The following is a 12,323-nucleotide window of genomic DNA, read 5'->3' as shown; positions in this document are numbered from 1 at the left end:
AACTCACTGAGACATAGGAGAAAGTAGGCTCCTCAAAAGCAAGGGAGCAGGCTTGTGTCCTGATCACCTAGCACTGTATCCAAAAATAGAAAGAATTTAATAAGTGCCTATCAGTGGACTCATTACCTTTTATGTCATACCTTTGCCTCATACGCCAAAACTCCTAGTCACAATTCTGAATATCATCTCTGAAACTTACTAGCTATGTGGTCATAGACAAGCAAAATATCTAACTTCTCTGAGGCTCGCTTCCCTCCTCTGTAAGATGAGAATCATGATATTTGCACAGTATACTTCCTAGAGTGGTTGCAAAGAAAAAGCTGAATAAAAATTATTAGTGTTATAGTTTGTAAATGTCGCTGTCTTCCCTTTTTTTTTTTTAACTGGGACATCCACTTGCCTTTCTCCCATCTTTTATTTCTCCACTACTCTCTGCTCAATAAGCAGTCCTACATTTTCCCACTTCTCTGCTTTTGCTCCTATGTATATTTCTTTTATACTTCAAACATCCTCTCTCATCTTCCTCACCTACTGACTTTTTAACCATCCTTTAAATCTCATCTCAAATACCACTTCCTCCATGAAGCATTCCTTAATTGTCCTCATGGTAATATACAGCCCTCTTGGGCCTCATACAGGACTTTGCTATAATGGTTCATATTATATTTATCTATATTTCTAGTTTTATCCCCTAAGAGACTAGAAACTAGACAATGGAAAGGACTGTGTCCTATCTGAACTGTCTTTCCCCTACTATGTACCAAGTTGACTTTTAATAAATTTGTTAAATTACATTGATGTATAAGCACTATTACCACGTCTGCTCAGTGAATAAGAGCATGTATGTGTTTGTCTTTGTGCATGCTTGTGTGTGTGTGTGTGCTTTTGCTTATACAAGTGTTTGTGTCTTATATGTTTTGGTAGAAGAAAGGGGGAAAAGACAGAAGAGTCCAGGCTTAAATTTCAAAGATTCCTTAAGAAAAGCCAGAATTAGCTCTATCCTACTCTTTATCTTTCAAAGTAACCTTGTTCCTTCCTCTCTGCTTTCCCTTTGCCTCCACTCATAAAAAGTTTTCTTTCTTTAAATTACATTTTTGTCTGTTTTTAAACAGCCCAACTCCTGAAAAGCAAAAAAAAAAATCTTATTTTAAAAAAAGTTGTGGGGATTTTTCTGAATGATATTTTTACCCGGTATTTTTTCCACAGGAAACACCTTTCCCTTTTCCAAGCTCAATCAGTAAGAAGCTTTTCAAGAGGCTGCTTAATATCAAAATGAGTAAGCTGATTTATACTTATTCAGCAATAAAGACAGAAGCATAGAACACTTCCCAGAGAATCATGCCTGCTTGGGTGGGGCTGATGGCCTGGTAGCTGACATGAAAGGTCATTCACCCTGAGCCCTTTTGAGATAGACAGTAATGTCAGAAAATTAACTGGAACTTAGTTACCATTTTTTTTCTTCTTTCTCCTCTTCCTCCTCCTCCTTCTCTTCTTTCATTTTTCATTTAAATTTTCTAGTAATATTTATTACTCTTCTATCACTTTCATTTACAAATGCATCCCCCCTCCCCTCTCCATCCAGCAATCCCTTGAAACAAAAAAGAAAAGAAAAAAGAAAGCAACAGAGCAAAATTAACAGACACATCAACGGGGTGAAGGTATATTCAGTGTTCCCCACCCACAGACCTCCACCTTTCCAGTGAAGAAAAGAAGATATATTTTGTCATCTCTTATTTTTAACAAGAAACTAAGTTACCATTTCTTCCTGCTTTTTCTTCTTGATGTTATAATTGCAATGACTGTTCAGTCGATTGCCACCCAGGGCCAGTCTGTCTAGACTAGAAGAGCCAGTCAGTGAAAAATGGAGGGTGTTTTTTAAACTGCTCCTTCCCTCCCTACAATCAAGACTCAGTGACTTTGTAACTTCATTTGTGCAGAGAATTTTGTTTCTCTGAATACTGTTTATTTAAGTAATTGTCGGCTCTTTTCCTGTCCTTTACTGACCCCAGGAAACAACTTTTTTTCATGTGTTTCCATTCTGGGACTTCTATTATTTACTGAATCAGGCTCTGGGAGCTTCCGTGGAAAGACCCAAAAGAAAGAAAGCTGAAGAGGGACACAGGGAGAGAGAGAAAGAGGGATGAGAGACAACCTTGAAACTATATCAGCCCATCTTCCACATCTGTGAGACGGAAAAGAATTAACCTGTCTAGAAAAGGTGCTTAAAACTCCCTTAAAAATAATAACCCCAGTTATTAGTGCTTTTACAGGGAGCTGGCGGGGGTTGGGGTGGGGGAGTGTTCTTTTTGGAAGAAAGAATTCATTAGTGGCATTTACTTGACATGATTTGCCTCTTTTTTTTTAAATCCCTCCAAAGGATACAGAAAGGGGAGGCAGAGGAATAGGGTGAAACAGAGCAGAAGGGGAAAATCTTTATGATTAGATGGTGAGCTGTAAAACACTGCCACGCAGGATGAAGGAACAAAAGAAGGGCTTTGGCCCTGTCTCCTGATATTTTCCAACTCAGCAAAAAAAGCCATTGTGTGGCTTAGAGGGGGGAAAAGTTAAAGTTGAAAGCTTAGCGTGTGAAAGCAACTGCTCAACCATAGTTTAATGTGGGCTAATGTAATGTTACCATTTCCAATTATGTGGGTTGCAATTTTGGTTACAGTTGCTTTGGTCAATATGATCACTCTCACTTTTTTCAAAGGGGTCAGAGGTGGGAGAGTAAAGGAACAGACGGGGTTGGAGGGTAAAGGGTATGGGGATTCAGAGATGCTATTTCTTGGAAAATACCCCCTCCTGGAAAAAAATGCTTCTGTTAAAAAATATCAATGCTGACCAGATGTCACTGATTTTTTTTTTGCATGTGTCCCTTAACAGCTGGCAAGAATATCAGCTCAAATTATTCACCACAAGCACACACTTTCTGTTTGTCTCCAGATAAAGGGATTTAAAATCCTGCTTGTCAGGAAGGGATGCTGAAAACTGTGGAATGGATTTCTACTGACCAAAGGAAAGGTAAATCCCTCCTTTTTCTTACTGGGTATAACATGGTTAATTAATAACCTAAGCAGGAACAAAGATTTTGGGGTTAGAAAGATTTGGCTTAAGGGTTTTTTAAGCTCTATTGGAGAAAATAAGAGAATCAAAGATGAGATAGAACCTCTGCTTTGGGCAGATGAGATGGTGATAATAGATGACTGAGGAAGGCAGAACTACTCAATTCTTTGCTTCTGTTTTCTCTACCTAGGACAATGATCTCTCTCCTGGAAGGGAATAGGAAGATGAGTAGGGAGGCGGTAAGAGAACCCTTAGCTACCTCTAGCAAGCTTGAAGGAATTCACTAGGTCCAACTGAACTATATCCCATGGTACCAAAAGAAGAAAGGAGGGGACCAGAAAATGTGATTGCTGGCCCACTGCCAATGATCTTTGAAAGATTCTAGAGAACTTCAGAACTAGAAAAAGGCAAGTGTGGACCAAATTTAAACAAAAAATTGGCAAGATTATTATCTGCAAACTATAATCCAGTAAGTTTAATTTTGATTCCTGGAAGTATCATTTAAGATGATTGATAAACATCTAAAAAAAGGAAGTAGTTTTGACAAAAAGGAAGCATGACTTCATAAAAATATATCAATGGTGTCAATCTTAGTTCCAAAGAAGGGATCACGAAATATGTTTCCCTTCCTATAGAGAGGCAATGATCTATAGCACAGATGGTTGCTTACAAAGTTGGGGAATTCTGATTGTCTGGTTCTGAATAACTATTTTTCTTTGTCATAAAGGAAGTTTCAGTGGTGGTAGCAGCAGGGAGGTATTGGGATGGGACTATGTTGTAAAAAATAAAAGGCAAGGCATCAATAAAACTTTTTCTTTAAAATAGGTCATATCAAACTAACTTCATTCGCTTTATTGACAGTTACTCAGATTAGTAGTGAGAATTCTGTAGGTACAGTGTCAAAAGATTTTAGCAAAACATTTGAAAAAATATCTCACAATATCTTAAAGGATAAGATGGAGAGATGTAAACTAAATTATAGAAGATTTAGTCTAATGCTTTAGCCTATCAAAAATCTATTTGGGTCTTGATTCTATCATCCAGCTTCTAGCAATCCTTTCTAACTTTGTGTCATCACCAAATTTGATAAACAGATACTTATACACTTATCCAAGTCATTGATAAGTATGCTAAAAGAGAGCCAAAGGTCTGTGAGGTGCCAGAGACCTCCTTTCAAGGTGACCTCCTTCAAGCTGACTCTAATAAGATCAAATTTAATAAGCAGAAAGCCTTACATCTGGCTTCCAAATATTAAGTACACAAATACAATATGAAAGATGAGTGGCTAGAGGTTTCAGATAACTGTAAGATCAATATTAGTTGACATTGTAATAGGGGAACTAAAAAAATCTAATGCAATCTGAAGCTGTGTTAAGAGAGCCGTGGTACCTAGGATGAAGGAGCTCATGATCCTGCCATACTCTTTCCTAGTTAGTTCACATCTAAGGTATTGTGTTCAGTACTAGGTGCCACATTTTAAGAAGGACATTGATAATCTAGAGGGTGTCCAGAGGAAGGCCACTAGGAGAGTGAAGGTCTTGTCATATAAAGATCAGTTGAAGGAAATGAGAATATTTGGTTGGAAGAAGACTTCATGGGAAATGGCTGTCTTCCAGTATTTGAACATATTCTAGTATTTGTCTTGTAGCTTTTGGGGAAATTGGGCTTATTCTGCCAAGCCCCAGGGATCACAATTTGTAGTGCTGGTGGTGGTGAATGGTGGAATTTGTAGTGAACGGTGGCAGTTGCAGGGAGGAAGATTTAGGATCCATGAGAGGAAAAACTGGGTAACAATTAGAGCTATCTAAAAATGAAACAGGCTACCTCCAGTGGCAAGGGGTTTTCAATCACTGAAGATCTTCAAGGAAAGGTTATTGAGCATGTTTTTGAGGGGTTCTCTGATTGAGTACTGATTGGACGAGAGAGCCTCTCAGGTCCCTTGGAACTCAGAGATAATGGAAACTGAGAATCAAAGCTACCTCTGATGCTTGGCTGATACTTCCTGTTCCTCAGCTCCCCACATCTATTGAATGGAGATGACACTCCCTTTTTAATATGGTCTTGGTGAAATCTCACAGCTTTCCCTGATCTCCTATGCATCTATTTGTCTATGCTATACTATCATACACTTACTTTTATGGTACCTTGGAACTATTTTCTAATTACTACATGAATAATCATTTGCATTTCTTTTTGCTCCTTACTTAAAACCTTAAGCCCAAAGACAGAAATGATGGATCATAGATATAAAGCTGGAAGGGAACTCAGAGGTCATATAGGTAAGTATCTTCATTTCACAGGTGAGGAAACTAAGGTGAGAGTGGAAAGTGACAATCAGTTTGTTGAATCTAAATCTTCTGATTAAAGAGTAAATGATCTTTCCCCTTTACCATGACGTCTTTTGCTTCTTTTGTGTCCCCATAGTTCTATGAACATAGTAAATTCTCAGCAAACGCTTATTAAAGCAAAAATCATAGTAATATATTCTAAAGATTTTGTTAAGGATTCCATTGATTAATAGTGCCAAAATTTGATGAAGAAGGACAAGTAAAGTCTCCAATTGTGAGAGAAAATATTCCAATATTTTTGAATTATAAACATTAATTCCCAATATTGTTGTTGTTGTTGTGTTTGTCCTTCATTTTTGAAGAGGATCATGGCATCATGGAAATAATGACGTGACTCACAGTTGACTTTGAATTGAGTGAGGGAGGGCTGTGAAAGCCTCACTTTCTCCTCCAGAGCCATCTGGAATCAGTGACCAGATATTCATCAGGATGACTAGAGATGGCCCAGGATGCAATGAGAGACCCAGGCCCTTGTAGGCTAAGGCCATTGCATGTACTCATTTAGAGTGAGGTAACACCTACTCAGTGAGTAGGAGACCAGTTAAGCTGAAGCCCATTAAAACTACTATGCCATGTGTAGTCAGATCAAAATCTTGCTTAAAACATCAATATTCTTTGCTCCTTGGAATAACATGTCCTCCTCTAAATGTCTTTCTCTAAATCTAGATGTCTACCCCCTCATCCCCTACAATTTTCCTAAATTGTCTTGAAAATTGTCTACTGCAAATGGAGCCAAGATGGTGGGGTACAGGCCAGGACCCAGCTGAACTCTTCCAAAATTCCCTTCCAAACAACTTTAAAATAATGTCTCAAATCAAATCTAAGAGCAGCAGAGCCAACAAATGGTCAAAGAGAGATATTTTTCCAGCCTAAAACAACTCAGGAGGCTGGCAGGAGAGGTCTATAACACCATGATAGGCACAGCCCCAGGGTGGGCCTTGGAGGCAGACACAACAGCAGCAGCAGCTTCAGGAGCTCTCAGTCCAGAGATGGTAAGGCATCAGAGAACTGGTCAAAAACAGATTATAGGAGACCTTTTCCTAATACTGGGTGCAGCTGACACTTATTGACAACTCTGTTGCCCATAAAAAGTTCTGGATCACAGTTCCAGGGTGGGGAGAAGCAACAGTATTTGCGGATGCAAGAGCTCAAGGACCCTTCCTCAGTGAAGACTAGAACACAGCAGACCAAGAGAACTGTGACTACACCCCTGCCAGAATAACACCAAAAACTTGCAGACTCCCAGAACTAGTTCTGAAAACAGCAGCATGAAAAAGCCTGAAGTTTGGCATAGTGCTTTGCCATCCCCAGGTGAGCAGAGCCCAACTTTGACATAAAGTTCAAGAGAAGAAATAGGCGGGAAAAATGAGCAAACAACAAAAAAGGACTTTGACCACAAAAAGTTACTATGGTGGCAGGGAAGACCAAGACATAAACCCAGAAGAAGACAGCAATGTGAAAATAGGAACTCAAAAACCTCAAAGAAAAATGCTCATCGGACCCAAGCCCAACAAGAATTCCTGGAAGAGTTAAAGAAAGAGATAAAAGTAGTAGCAGAAAAATTGGGGGAAAAAATTATAGTGATGCAAGAAGTTATGAAAAGAGAATTAACAGATTGGTGAAAGAGGTACACGAAAAACACTGAAGAAAATAACACCTTAAAAAATAAAATTGGCCTAATGGTAAAAGAGGCACAAAACTTCACTGAAGAAAAGAAGTCCTTTAAAAGCAGAATTGGTCAAATGGAAAAAAATACAAAAGCTCACTGAAAAAAAATAATTCCTTAAAAGTTAGAGTTGGGCAAGTAGATCTAGCAGCTTCCACATTAAATCAGAGGGCTTCAAATATGATATTCTAGAAGGCAAAGGAACTAGGGTTGCAACCAAAAATAATCTACCCAGCAAAACTGAGTATAATCCTTCTGGGGCAGGGGAAGAGGGGAAGAAATGAATACTTAATGAAATAGAAGGTTCCCAAGTGTTCCTAATGAATAGACCAAAGGTGGATAGAAAATTTGACATTCAAATAGAATACTCAAGAGAAACATAAAAAGGTAAACATGAAAGAGTAATCATAAGGGACTCAATAAACTGTTTACATTCCCAGATGGGGAGATGGTACATGTAACTTCTAAGAAGGTTATCATTATTAGGGCAGTTGGGAAAATGTTTACATAGACAGAGAGTATGAATGTGAGTTGATTATGTTGGGATGATCAAAAAAAATGCAGAGGTGGGAAAGAGGTATGCATGGGGAAAGGGGAAAAGAAGACTTGGGAAATTTTTCTCATTTAAAAGAGTTACACACAGAAGAGCTTTCATAGTAGAGGAGGAAATGGGCGGGGTGGGCAATGCTTGAACCTCATTCTCATAAGAATTGGTTCAAAGAGGGAAGACTATCTATCCATACATACATACACACAAACACACAAATGCACACATACACACACACATACACACTCATGAAATCTATCTTACCCAGTAAAGAAAGAGGAAGGGGAGGGGATACAAGATATTAGGAGGGGGGCTGATAAAAGAGAGGGTGGACTAAGAGAGGTGGTGGTCAAAAGCAAAACAGGGTTTTGAGGAGGGACAGGATATAAAGAGAGAAAGAAGGATAAACAGAATGGGTAAAGAAAGGATAAACATAGGATGGAAGGAAACACGCAGTTAATAATCATTACTGTGAATGTGAATGGGATGGGCTAACTCATAAAATGGAAGTGAATAGCAGAATGGAATAGAAAACAGAATCCAACAATGTGTTGTGTACAAGAGACACACTTGAAACAGAAAGACATGTACAAAGTTAAAATAAAGGGCTAGAGTAGAATCTATTATGCTCTAACTAAAGTTTTAAAAAAGGCAGGAGTAGCAATCATGATCTCAAACAAAGCAAAAGCAAAAATAGACCCGATTAAAAGAGATAATCAGGTAAACTATATTTTGCTAAAGGGTGCCATAGACAATGAAGGAATATCAAAAATATTATCAAAAATATACAAAATATCAAATATATAGGGAACTGAGTTAAATTTACAAAAATAAGAGCCATTCTCCAACTGGTACATGATCAAAAGATATGAACAGGTAGTTTTCAGAAGAAGCAATCAAAGGTATCTATAGTTATATTTTTAAAATGCTCTAAATCAGTATTGATTAGAGAAAGGCAAATTAAAACCACTCTGAGGAACCACCTCACACCTATCAGAAATGACAAATGTTGGAGAGGATGAGGGGAAATGGGTACATTAACGAATTGTAGGTGGAGTTGTGAACTGGTCTAACCATTCTTGAAAACAATTTGGAACTATGCCCAAAGAGCTATAAAACTCTGAATACCCTTTGATCCAGCAATACTACTACTAAGTCTGTACCCTAAAGAGATCAAAGGAAAAGGCAAAGGACCTATATATACAAAAATATTTATAGCAGCTCTTTTTGTGGTGGCAAAAATTGTAAATTAAGGGGATGCTCATCAATTGGGAACAAGTTGTGGCATATGATTGTAATGGAATACTTTTATGCTACAAGAAATAATGGGGGGGTCCAGAAAAACATGGCAAGACCTAGATGAACTGATGCAAAGTGAAATGAGAAGAACCGGGAGATCAATGTTCAGAGAAACAGCAATGTTCTAATGATGATGAGCTGTGAAATATTTTGCTACTCTGATCAATACAATGATCCAAAATAATTCCAAGGATTCATGATGAAAAAAAGCTATCCACCTCCAGAGAGCAAACTGATGAACTCTGAGTGCAAAATGAAGTTTGATTTTCTCACTTCCTTTCTATTTTTTGCTTTCTTTTTCTATGGTGATATGGCTAATATAGAAATATACTTTGCATGATTTCACACATACAATTGATATCATATTGTTCACCTCAGTGAACAGGGGAGGGGTAGGAGAGAGGGAAAGAATCTAGAACTCAAAATTTAAAAAGAAAAGAATGTTAAAAATAAATAATAAACTTTTTAAAAAGAAAAATATCATCAAAACATGTAATTATTTCAATATACAAAGAACAGGAATGATGATTATATTAGAACAATGAATTTCCATTATGTACAGTTTTTAATGCATTTACATTAAATTTAACAAGGTTTTTAAAAAAAGAAAAGAAAATTAAAGAAAATTGTCCATTACATTTTGGCTGTACAAAGAAGTAAAAAAGAAACAAGGCAAGATTCTAAGAGGTCTATAGATAATAACAGTTCAAGTTTATATTATAATAATAATAGCTTTTGGTTACATTGCACATTCAGTTTTATAAAGCAATTTCTTCACATCAGCGTAAGAGAGACGGAACTCCCCCAACAGAATGGCAAAGGGCACACCAGTAGTTATTTGAGAAAAACATATGCTTTCTTCATATGCAATAGTGAAATAAATTATTTCTTTTGCATATGGGGAGATACCAGTAGAGCCCTTTCCTGGGTCCAACAGAAAAAAAAAATTCCCTTCCCCCCTTTAGCAAATTGGCTGAGTGACATTTTGATGACCTTATTACAGGTAATTCTTAAAGTCAGAGTAATTTTGTAAAATAGAAATCACTATTTCTATCATTTGTCTTCACAGCACCATTGGATATTGGTTGTTGTTGTCCTCATCTTTTTTCACATGCAGTTTGACCTTTTCAAGACAAGTCAAATCAACAAGCATTTGTTAAGTACTTCCCATGTGCAAAGCACTGTGCTGAGGTCACAGAGAAAAGCTAAAATATAGTCCCTGCCTCAAAGGACTCATATTCTAAAGGCTGAGACAATATGCAAACATAATATATGAATATTATATTATATAAACAAATTTATAAATATAAGGTATGTACAGATTAAATTGTAAATAGTCTCAGAGCAGGAGGTAGCAACCATAGGGGTTGGACTGGGAAAGGCCTCTTACCACAGAGTATAAAAAGAACAGAAAGGGAGAAAGGGCCGAGTTGGGAAGGGCTTTAAACACGGTGACTTATATGTTATCCCAGAGGTAACAAGAATCCACTAGAATTGATCGACTAGGTGGGAGACATTGTCAGACCTGCACCTTTGAAAGATCACTTTGGTAGTTGTTGAATACTGGATAGGAGAGGAGAGGGACTTTAGGCAGGGAGACCAATTAGGAAGCTGTTACCAGGGGGTAATAAGGGTCTGAATGAGGGAGGCTGTCTGAGTAAATGGGATATTGTGAGAAATGTTATGGAGAAAAGGAGATATGTGCGTTGGAGGTGCTGCAAAGAGAGACACGACAGAATATAGGGATTGACTGGCAGTATAGGGTGAGTGAGAAAAAGGAGTCAAGGGTAGCACTGAGGTTGAGAACCTCAACTTACCATGCCAAGCTTACTGATGGTCCTGACTTTTGTCTTGCCAATGGATGCAGATGACTCTGGTAGAGAGGATGAGGTGGATGACGGTGTGAAACTATATCTCATTTAAATCCAAATTCATTGAAAGTCAAAATGTCACCATGTGATGTCATTGGTCCTCTTGGAAAATGAAGGATAGAAAACAACTGGGATAGAACCCAACCATTACTGTCCTTCTTGTACCCTACATTCAGACTGGACTTGTTGCAATTTCTCACATACATCATTCAATCTTCTATCTCCACAACTTTGCATTGGCTATCCTCTATAACTAAAGGCTACTTTCTTCTCACCTTCACCTCTTGGAAGCTCATTGCCTCCAAAATTCTGCACTAGTCCCGCCACCTACATGAAGCCTTTTTTTTGATCTCCCATCTGCTATCTCTCTCCCCTCCCAAAAAGTATCTTATGTTACATGACTGTCACAATACTCTTCTAACTGATCCTCTTGCCTCCCCCAATCCATCCTCCAGTTAGCTGCCAAAATATAAATCTGACCATGTTACCTTCCTGCTCAACAATTCTAGTGGCTCACTACTACCTCCCCGATCAAATGTAAACTCTTCTCAGGGAATTTAATATTCTTCACACCCAGGCCCCTTCTTGCCTTCTGACACTTTACTGTGCTCCGTGTAGCCTACAATCCAGCTATATCGGCCTACTTGCTGTTATTCCATATCCTCTCTCTGTGTGCTATTTTACTGACTGTCCTAGCATCTCACCCCCACCTCTTAGAGCTACACTGGTCTCCTTCAAGACTCAACAAAAATGTCACCTTCTACAAAGGCCTTTCTATTCTTTACCTCTAAGATTGCTTTACATCTACTCTGAATATATCTTGCATATACCTAGTTACTTGTATGTTTTCTTCTCCATTAGGATGTAAACTTCTTGGGGGCACGGACTATGGTTTTCTCTTTCTTTATATCCCTGGTCCTTAGCACAGTGCCTGGCACTTAGTAAGCGCTTAATAAATAAATGTTTGTTGACTGACTGATTGGGGGAAATGCTTAGGAGGTTCAGAAACTCCAGTTTGGGAAATAAAACTGGTCATTCTATCTTCTACCTAATGGTCAGTGACATAGATTCGTTGGATCATGGAACTGGAAGGGACCCTAGAGATCATTAAGTCCAACTCTCTTCCCTGTGAATGAATTCTCCATATTATTTTCAAATGATCATTTGGTAACATGGAACACACTGTTTTGATGAGGCACCGCACTCCATTTTCAGATGGTTCTAGTTGTTGGTAAAATATATTAGAGGTAGTAGGTTCCCCTATAATACAAACTTAGGGTTGTCCTAACCCATTCACAAAGAGATCACTTACCTTTTCAAGAATTGAGGAAGATTATTGTGTGATAGTAAAGCAGAGGTTTATCTAATAAGAGGTTACCAGAGTTAGAATTCAAGGTGCAGTCTTTATCTCAATGAAGATGTCACACATGCTGTGTGACACTTAATAAGTCACATCCTCTCTCCGTGCCTATGTTCTCTCACTGACTAAATGGAAGGAGCAATATTAATTTATAAAGTGCTTGGAAATA

This window comes from Trichosurus vulpecula, chromosome 7, assembly GCF_011100635.1.
Source record: "Trichosurus vulpecula isolate mTriVul1 chromosome 7, mTriVul1.pri, whole genome shotgun sequence".
Taxonomy (NCBI): Eukaryota; Metazoa; Chordata; class Mammalia; order Diprotodontia; family Phalangeridae; genus Trichosurus; species Trichosurus vulpecula.
The sequence above is the reverse complement of the archived record's forward strand: the minus strand, read 5'-3'. Positions refer to the sequence as shown.